General features: G+C 34.2%; 1 non-coding gene across 1 annotated transcript; it reads left to right on the top strand.

Annotated features, from left to right (window-relative positions):
* The first annotated feature begins 5,126 nt into the window (after window positions 1-5,126).
* Window positions 5,127-5,228, top strand: LOC129401051 (small nucleolar RNA U13). The gene has a single exon (XR_008628076.1). It is a non-coding gene; the product is annotated as a small nucleolar RNA U13 (small nucleolar RNA).
* Window positions 5,229-9,193: the final 3,965 nt, after the last annotated feature.

Consider the following 9,193-nt stretch of genomic DNA (forward strand, 5'->3'; position numbering starts at 1 on the left):
ATGTTGATGAGGACACCAACACTACCCATGCCTCCACTGTCACATGTTCCAAGGAACAGTTTTTCTCCAGTGTCAAAAATAGCCTGATGTAATTGATGCCTTCTCTTCTCGGTCAATCCAATGACTTCATACATGATCTTCTGTGCTTGCACCATGAGGTCCTCTGGTGGATGCTTCTGATGCCAGCATACCATGTGTTAGAAGTGCAGATGGTCATTTTAGTCCTTCGTTTTAGCAGCCTAGTGCGGCCCTGAGATTTTATCAGCCTCTCCTTTCTCATCCTTCTGTTCGTTGCTGCATTGAGGGCTCTTCCAGGGGCAGTGGAATGAGACCCATTTTTGTTACTGTTTTTGGCATATATAATACACCACAGGTAGATTGCCACGCTCTTCCATCGGGTGGCATATAGGGAGGTGGCCCCTCCCTACTCCTCACTTATCACAAAGTAATTATGGAATAGTTACCATTAATTTTTAAAATGTATATAGTGGTTATCATGACTAATTGTAGATAATCATGATATACGTTTTAAAAATTAATGTAAACTATTCTATAATTACTTTGAAATTTTAATGTTTCAAAAACCTCCAGAAGGTCTAAATTACATAAAACATTTCCTCAATATTCTTTTCTTTTCTTGGTAATTTTAATAACATGCTTATAAGCACATTAACAAAGTAGTTGATGAAAATGTTCTATAAAAACAATTAAATGAAATTAATACCTTTAAAACAAAATTTTGAAAGCATAAAAACAGAAAAACTTGAAAACAAGTTTGAGTTTATGCTGTGGGCATATTTGGCATTCATGCTGTAGTTTGCTGATATCTCGTTTAAATGGTTCTTAGAGAATACCTTTCACGTAAAGAATGATGATAATAAAATTTTTAAGAAATCAATACCTTTAAACCAATATGTAGTTCCAAACCTTCCTCAATGATTTTAGTTTTTACACAACAGTATATCACCTTCTAAAATACTATAACCATTATATTATTAATAGTGTTCATTGTTTTGTACTTTCTGAAAGATAGCTTTCATTAGGCAGCATTATTTTTTTAATAATTATTCTATGTAATTTGTCCATTACTCTATACTCAGACTCTCAGTGTCCTGAATCATGTTAAGTGTTCAATAAATATTTATATGTATCTGTTAATTAATCAATGAATTATTTATAGAGAAATAGATCACCATAATTGGAATTTGCACAGTAATAGTATTTTCATCTCCATTTTCAGTGGGGAAGCAAACATAGAATTTGAAATAAGAGACAGAAATTTCACATCTTTAAATAATTTGAGAATAATTACAGACAGTTGCATTCCACCTATGTCTCAAAAAAAGTTTTTTCTATAATGTGTGTCTCCAAATGTTATGATTTTAGTGTCTTTTACAAGAAGGTCAGAAACAATATTTTCTCTCTCATTCTCAAAATTACTGGCTGTGTGAAAACATAAGAATATGCTCTCTCAGCCAGATTTCCTTAGTTAAACCACATCTCCATAAGAAACTGAGCTATTTTATTCAGACTAAAAGTGCAATTTCTTAAATAAAGTGAAAATTACAGTAACAGTAACCTCAGTGTTTAATGAAATTCCTATTACTTAGGTTTACAATACTTCCATATTGAATATAGCATGATATATGATAGTACAAAAAAGACTGATAGCAAGTATGGTATTCCTATACCTGGTTATGAAAATACAATTTACTCAAGAATCTAAGCAAAAAATTCTCTTGTGTTTATCTCTCATCTAATTTCCACAAAAATCATCAGTTATTTAGTGTCATTTCTAAGATAAAACTTATTTAGCTTTCAATCTCTATGCACTGTATTTATTATCTTTTCCTTTTTCTGACTGTTATTTGCCACTCTACAATTTGAAACAATTTGTAAATAAACCCCGTTACTTGATGATTTGGAGGCTCAATTTTCACACTGTATACATATTTATTTTTTTTAATATTCTGTTATCCTGCTATTCATGGATTTGCTTGAATAGGTACCAGTAATGTCTCTATTTGCCCCAGTCATGAGATGTTAGCAGCCTTTCCTTACTTGTCTTTCCCAACAATTGGAGGCTCTTTCAGAGTCAGGGGAATGAGACCTGTTATTGTTACTGTTTTTGGCTTATCGAATATGCCACAGGGAGCTTGTCAGGCTCTTCCGTGTAGGCGGGATACTCTCGGTAGCTTGCCAGGCTCTCCAAGATGGATGGAGAACGTATATCAGAGAATACAAGCAAGTATGTTAAAACCAAACATGTGTGCTGCATTAGGCACAACAGTGGGCTAGATTATAAGAGGTAGTCTTTAGTAAATGTAAACCTCTTTTCACTTTCAGACTCCAGGCAGGGCTAGACCACCAGGAAAATATGCCTCCTGCAAATAAGCAAAAGTACATTGAAGTATTTTTAAAATTTATAGTCAATGTCCAATGGAAGTCAAAAGTGTTTCTGTTAGAATTTTAAAACTCTGTAGGTTCACAGAGAAGGGAGAGTTTATGTGGAATGGAAATGGGCTGGCAGAAACACAGAAATGGGAAGACCTGCTTCTCACTTTTATATTCTCACCATTAATTGTTGACTCGTATTACTGTATTATCCAGCCACAATTTTTTAATAGGGAAAATTGTTTGTTTTTCATTGGAGGGGTCACACCCAGCAGTGCTCAAGTTACTCCTGGCCCTGCACTCAGTGACTCAATAAAATTAAAAGAAAAAAAGTGGGTTGGCCACATGCAAGGCAATCACCTGTATTTTACTCACGGTACTGTGTCTCTGGCCTTCTTATATGCTTTGGGGGCCACACCCTGGGGTGCTCATAACATAGAGCCCATGGGTACATAGTGTTCAGAATGGAACATGGGGCTTCCACAGGCAAAGCATGCAATTTCAGTCCTCTAAGCCATCTCCCAATCCACAGGAGATCATTATATCAAGAATGAGGCACTTCTAGGGAAAGAAATATAAATAAAAGCAAGGAGAAGAGAAAGGGATATGATAGTTCTCTGCCTGTCATATGTGAGATACAGTGCCCAGGAAAAGTTTTGAAAAAGGACAGGGGCTCAACATGATACAGGGACAAATTGGGGAATTTCAGAGACAAACTATTCTTGGCAATAGTTCTTGATCATCTTTAACTTATTCACTTTATTTACTTTAACTTATTCACTTTGGGCTGGAGCAATAGCACAGCGATAGGGTGTTTGCCTTCCATGCAGCTGAGCCGGGTTTGACTCCTCCACCCCTCTCAGAGAGCCCGGCAAGCTACCCATGGAGTATTTGATATGCTAAAACCAGTAATAAAAAATCTAAAAAAAAAATGGAGATGTTATTGGTGCCCACTCGAGCAAATTGATGCGCAATGGCATGACAGTGACACAGTGAACTTACTTACTTTAACTTATTTAAAATATTATGACATTAAAAAGCTAGACTGTTACAAAGCATGCTAATTTACATTTATGTTTCATTCACTTTTAAACCTTTATTTTCTGTTCCTTTTTTAAAGAGGAGGCAAAAAATGCATTAATCAGAGGGTCCAACGTTCTCTCTAATTGTGCATATTCAGCTAGATTGGTCCATAAATGTTCAGTCTAACAGTGCTGAAGACCCCTAGGACAACTCCTTCAGCACTCAGGGTGGGACAACTGAAAAGTGGGGTTGTATTTGGATCTCTGTATATGTTTGGCATACAACCCTGACCACCCTTGAGCTACCTCTCAAATTCTTATATTTTCAATAAATATCTAAGTTCAACAAAACTGTCTATCTGCGGTTTCTTTATTATTTCATTTTGTTCAGGAGTTCTTTATATGTGAGTATGAAATATTGTCTATGTAAATTATATCTTTTTATTTTAACGCTACTTTTCTTTAATATTTTACAAACTAGGTCATTAAAATATTTTTTGGGGGGCTGGAGCGATAGCACAGCGGGTAGGGCGTTTGCCTTGCATGCGGCTGACCTGGGTTCGATTCCCAGCATTCCATATGGTCCCCTGAGCACCGCCAGGGGTGATTCCTGAGCGCAGAGCCAGGAGTAACCCCTGTGCATTGACAGGTGTGACCCAAAAAGCCAAAAAAATATATATTTTTTTCTCTACTATATGCCACAGGCTGCTCAAGGCCACTCTCCACACATTTGGAAGAGCCTCAAGCACCAAGGGACCGGTAGAGGAACCCAGGTGTGCAGGACCTGGGGCTGAGATCTCCAAGCCTGCTCTGACTGGGACTGGGCCTCCTCCAGCCAGACTTCCCCATTTTCCAGTAGCTTGGCAGTCCTACCCACAAACTGCCCCTAACGACATGTAATCCCACCAACGGCCAACATCCAGAGACTGTAAGACCAAGCTTTGCAGCCTCAAGACATTTAATAGCCTTGTTCTCCCTCTTGAAGAACCAGAAAAGCTACCAAGAGTCTATTGCCCGCATGGGAGAGCCTTGCAAACTCCCCATGGTGTATTCATATCTTGAAATACAGTAAAAGATATATGCATACCTCTCAGAGAGCCTGGCAAGCTACCAACAGTATCCCGCCCACATGGCAGAGCCTGGCAAGCTACCCATGGTGTGTTCAATATGCCAAAAACAGTAAGGATAGGTCTCATTCCCCTGACCCTGAATGAGCTTCCAGTCGTTGGGAAGGACGAATAAGGAGAGGCTGCTAAAATCTTAGGGCTGAGAGGAATTAGAGACGTTACTCGTGCCTACTTGAGTAAATCAATGAACAACAGGATGACAGTGATACAGTGATACTATGTGCTGAGAATTATTATATGTACTAGATTAAAATAACTTAAAAAGAATACATTTGGCCTACAGGCAGAAAAAAAGTTACTCATTATTAATTGTGTGATAAATATTAATCGAGCCAATGCAAATTAAAACAACAAAAAATATCACTTATCACCTGTAAAAATGACCCATATAGAAGTTCAGAAATAACAATTGTTTGTAAGGAAATGGATTAAATAAAATCCTCATTCACTTCTAGTGGAAAGGTAAACTGATTAAGCCTCTATGAAAAATACTATGGAGATTTTCTCAAAAATATAATAAAGGAAAATAAAAGAAAAGTGAAAGAATCACAAAAACATTCTAAAAAAGAAAAAAAGTATCCAGATGCGTCTCTGATATATAGATGATAATTGTTTGTTCACATATTTGTGTGTCATGTGCCTCCCTTAAAACTTCTTATGCATTTAGAACATTACCCATTTGACATGAAAGAAGGAAAAAATAGAAATCCTCTCCTATAAGATTTAGCAACTGCAGTCCTAGATTTTTATTTTCAAGGACATAAGAATGATAACTTGAAATATCATTGCAGAGTTGTTTACAATTGCCAGTTTCAGGAAGCCATCAAAATTCCCAGAGAAAATTCCCAAAGGAAAATGAATGGATGAAGAAATTATGGCATGTGTATGTGTGTGTGTGTGTGTGTGTGTGTGTGTGTGTGTGTGTGTAGCACAAGTGTGCATTTTGCTGTAATATAGATGGAGATAAGGGGTTGTCATATTACGTGAAATTAGTTAGAAAGAGAAAGACAAAGCTAAATGATCTCACACATGTGTATAAAAGAGAAACAAAGCAAAGAAACAAATGCTAATGGAAACAAATCCTCAGACTGGGAGGAGAAATTGTATAGGTAATATGTGAGTGAGGCAGGGGAGAGAGAGTAGCTAAAAGGGTATAAAGGACTATGGCAGATAAATAATTTCACTTTGGCAATGGACCTGGTGGTAACATTGCACTCCTAAAATAGGTAAGACATACTTATGAATCAGTGTTACCTTAATGAAAAAAAAAATTTTTAAAATAGGGCAAAATAAAACGGGACATAATCTCTTCTGTAAAAGAGCTATCTTCATTTATGAAAGTTTTATTTAGAAATCTTTGTCGTGAGAATGCCCACTGTCTTAATTCGTATAGTTTCTGCTCTAATGCACATTACTAATTTTAATGTTGATTTCTATTAACTGACATTTAGCCATCTGAAAGTTTAGATAAAGATTTATTGAAGGAAAGAATATGCACAATGTATGTATGTGGTGACATAACATTTTTGTAGCTGGTTTTAATGGTAATAATCAGATGCTAAAGTAAAATCAATATACTTCTCTGACAAAATAACAGTTACTTTAAAATAGGATAGATGAAAGCAGAGAAATTTGAAATAACAATCTTTCAATTTTTTAAATGGGAATCATTATGGGGCCTATGTAATATATTTGAAAACATATAAATCAACTAGTGTAGAGTCTGACTTACATGAACATATTGAAATTTTTCAAGATAATAATTATGTCAAATGCCTTGAGGAAATTAAATAAATGACAAAAGATATATCAGGGTAATTTAAAATTTTGGTCAAATTAAATCGCAATTTTAGACAATGTTGAGTGAAATATTCCCCATCTCACACTGAACTGGCATAGGTCCTATATCACAGCTAGCAACATTGATTACTCATTAACTTGCTCAATAATTCTTATGTCATTGATTTCTTAGTAACCCACATAAATCCATATAGGAACTGACCTTATAAAATCTAGTCATTTTACATTAGAGCTAAGAAACACTTCAAATGACTTGATTATTTCTATATTGTATAATAAAATAACATCTTTATTCACCTGACATTTTCTTTAAGATTGAATAAGTTCTAGCAATTTAAGTTGTCAGTGTTGTCAAGCTCTACTATCATCTGTATGTTGGCATATTAAATTAACATCTGTAAAACAGTTAATCAGAGATCTCTCATTAATAAGCACTAGGGAATACAATTCTTAGTCTTTATTCAGTAATGCATCATCGAATTCTCATTCTTTACTCAATAATACAATTCTTATTCTTTATTCACTACATATCATTAAATAACATGCTAAAGACAGAAAAACTGAATTTAAAAAAACCATAGACATTTATTTACAGCATTTTTATAGAACTTTGTGTGAAATAAATTTTAATTAAAATTATGATATAATATTAAATTTTGCAACTATTATTCTGGCTGTTTTAATATATATTAAATGATAGGAATTTTTTATAATTTAATGATTAACTAGAGTATATGAATTATTAAGGAAAACTGAATTAAAATATACAAAGTGAGTGCTTGAATTACTTTTTCTTCTTATTACTATCTCACCGAACATTTGGATACATTTTCTCAGCTTTTATATTACTTGAATATACAGTCTAATGTGTAGTATAAACATCCTGAAGTCAAAGATTGACATTAACTTTCACATACATATTAGCAGTACTAACAGATAATTTTCCCTTCTTAATTCCCATTTGGTAACTTATACTCCTACATAGAAAATAGTAAATATCATATGAGCAAATAAAAAATGGTAAATATCATAAAAGTAAAAAGAGAAAATGAAGTCCTAGAGATAGATTGTCATTTTGTTTTAAGAAATACATGAATTAAAACAAAAATTTCTTCGAAACATACAATTATAGGGAGATAAATCTGCAAATTTGAGTTACTATCACTTTTCATCTCACAGTGGGAAAAAAGTGAAAGTTAAATGTATTGTAAATATCAATAATAAGAACATGTCTCCAAAGAATAACATCACCAAGATATTGATAGGAGAGGATATATTTTTTAGCTATCAAGAATAATCATAAACCAGAAAGATGCTATGTTGAAAAAGTCCTACAGCTCTATATAAGAATGGGACACCCCTGTACATCTTAGAAAAACACAGATTGTACTAGAGAGGGTGCAGAAGAATTTCTTAAATATTTGGACAGATGGTGGATAAAGAGAAAATTCTAGCAGCTCTGCTCACACCTGGAGAATAAGTAAAAGGGCTGCTGGCCCAAATAGAGGTCTTGTGAATGGGATAACTGAAAAGAAAAGAGGCATTTCTTGATCCATGTAAAGCCCATACATATTTAGGCTTTTCCACATATAACAGAGCCTTGCCATGAAGAACACTAATAAAGTGCTTTAAAGTCTAACTTTTTCTTTTTTTGTTTCCTGCTGCTGACAGCCTAGTAGCTTAAACTGTGGGTCAGGACAGAAGATGGGGACACATACTTGAATGGGAGAGCTGTGAAAAAGTTGGTAACTAATGAAAGGTTTCTGAATGTGCAATAAAACTGAAATTAATTTAAAGTCAAATATATAATGAATTTGAGGTGCTTCTAATGTTTTCCCATGTTATGATTACTGGGTGAATAGATGTTACAAGTGGAAAAGTTTAAGACACATTTCTCTAGACTACAAACTGTGTCAAAAATTAATTTACTGATATTGACCTGGTGAAGTGTGTTAACAGGAAACAGACATATTGAATGTCAAATGGGACTCCAAAGAAGTGGGAAAATAATGGCTGTTCTAGAAATATTGGACCCTTTTTAAATTTTGTTATTCAAGCTCCCCTTCTGATAATCTCATTTCTGTAGTCTGAGTTCCAGGGTTCATTTCCTTCAGTGTGTTCCTTTGCTTTTCTTTCCAATTTTATCTATAAATTAAAATGTATAACTTATATACATTTGTATAAGTCTATTCACCCAGTAATCATGGCCAAAAGTTAAAAACACTTCAAATTCATTATATATTTGACTTTAAATTAATTTCAGTTTTCAGTTTTTTTTGCACATTCAGAAACCTTTCATTTGTAGCCAACTTTTCCACACTTCTCCCATTCGAGTATGTGGCCCCATCTTATGTCCTTATGTGACATATAAAATTCTTCATCTGATTTCTTCAACATAACATTATAAGCTCACAGTTTATTTGTTTTGTAGTTATAAGCAACATTTCACCTCTTCTAATGTATATATTGTATTCTATTCATCTGATGTTTATTGTTGGGCAGTTTGATTATTTCCACAATATTTTTGATTTATCTGATAAAACTATTTAAAAAAAATTTGTAACCTCGTCAAACTACATAAATGCTAGAAAAATTTACATTCACATCATACCACCAGTTTATGAGGCTTTGTATCTCTCACATACCCATCAGAACTTGGTTATGGACATTTTGACATAGGTCATTTACAGTGATAAGTTCATCACAGTGCTACTTAGAATAGCCAGGATCTGGAAATAACCCAATTGTCTAATTACAAAAAAATGGATAAAGATGAGCTACCAATATTTATATTCATATGTCACATCCTCTAAATATATAAGCAGGTAATACAGATATGGCTACAAAAAC

The sequence above is a fragment of the Sorex araneus genome, chromosome 1 (assembly GCF_027595985.1).
Source record: "Sorex araneus isolate mSorAra2 chromosome 1, mSorAra2.pri, whole genome shotgun sequence".
NCBI classification, from domain to species: Eukaryota; Metazoa; Chordata; class Mammalia; order Eulipotyphla; family Soricidae; genus Sorex; species Sorex araneus.